This window comes from Panthera leo, chromosome A1, assembly GCF_018350215.1.
Source record: "Panthera leo isolate Ple1 chromosome A1, P.leo_Ple1_pat1.1, whole genome shotgun sequence".
Lineage (NCBI taxonomy): Eukaryota > Metazoa > Chordata > Mammalia > Carnivora > Felidae > Panthera > Panthera leo.
The window spans coordinates 201,716,970-201,718,442 of record NC_056679.1 but is presented as its reverse complement, the minus strand read 5'-3'; the positions used below and the strand labels follow the sequence as shown (position 1 = coordinate 201,718,442).

The 1,473-nt window shown below is 33.6% G+C and overlaps 1 long non-coding RNA gene across 1 annotated transcript; it reads left to right on the top strand.

Moving 5' to 3' along the window:
• Positions 1–407: 407 nt before the first annotated feature.
• LOC122201856 lies at positions 408–1,272 on the top strand. The gene is made up of 2 exons (XR_006194347.1): positions 408–540; positions 792–1,272. It is a non-coding gene; the product is annotated as an uncharacterized LOC122201856 (long non-coding RNA).
• Positions 1,273–1,473: the final 201 nt, after the last annotated feature.

Below are 1,473 nucleotides of genomic sequence, written 5' to 3'. Positions count from 1 at the left end.
TTGATGGAAATTTACCGTGATCCCATATATTTTGCTGCCATAAAAAAAGCAGCAATAAACATTCTAACTTTCCAGAAGATGTATTCTTTCACACTGGTTCTTTAATCTCCATAGGCTCAAGTCCCAAAAATGGAACTGCGAAGTCAACATGTTTTTTGTCTTTAAAAATAATAATAATAATTACTACCAGATGACTTTACAAAAAGTTTTCAATTCACATTTCCACCAACAATGTATAATGTTCGTATCCCTGAATCCTCACCAGCACTGAATTTTTTTTAATATAATCTAATGGAATTAAAAAAAACATAGTTTCCCTTTCAATTTGAAATTCCTTGATAATACTGAAATTAAACATCAACGTTATTCCTTTAATATTCAAATGCTGAAAATATGTATAACTACAATCAATGTCAAGAATCGAATAACCAAGAGTCCTGGTAAATTATACATCAGAATTCCTAAGCGAACACAGCACTGGATGTGGAGCTGGAAAATTCCTATATAAATCCTAGCTCTTCCATCTACCACATTGAAAATGTGGGTAAGTTGTTTAACTTTTCTAAGTTTTAGTTCCTACAATATCTAAATTGGACTAAATCACCACTCCTACTTCTTGAGGCATTGTGATAATGTGGATAATGTGACGATGTTGAGGAGTATCATCTGCTGAAGTGGTTAGCACGATTCCCGGCACCTAGAGAGCAGTTAATAGACATTGTATTACATTGTATTAGTATTACAAGGATGCTTACCACCTTCTGATATGCTTTCACTCTTTTTCTCTCTAGGATCTTGAGTGAAACGTGGTTAAAGAACAAAGCGGAATGATGTCAACTTGATGACCTCAATGTATTCACATTTGAAATACCTTAAAATATTTTTCTGGCAACACAAAAGACATCTGCTGTCTTAAGTTGGCACTGACACTTTCTTTAAATTATATATGCAACAATATTACAGTGACATCGGCAGCATCAAAGAAACAAAAACCAAAACCCAAACAGAATGAAGCAAAACACAAGAAAGCACATAAACCTTAATGGTGAGTTAATTAAATTCTTAATGGTGAGATGGCAATGTTTTGAGTATTACAATGCCTTCATAAATGAATAGGTAGCCCCTGTGAAACCATGTTATTGGTTCACCCATTCACTCACTATTTTTACATCTTTGCTCTTTGTCTCTGTAAATTCACTAATTCTTTCTGATGTTATGTTCTCACACTCTGAGCCATTTTTATCAATTTATAATAAACTTGATCGAATAGTAGTTTGCATTTGTTTATCCTTGGTTGGTTCAAAGCACTTGGTATAATTTCCTTGAAATCATCTCCTCCCATTTCACAACATTGCATTCTTTTCAATTAATTCCCAATAAACTCGTAATTGTCCATGCTCTGTTAGAGCCAGCAGTTAATCTCTGTTTAAGCTAATGGGTTCAACGTCTTCAACAAACAAATCTTTCGTGAAG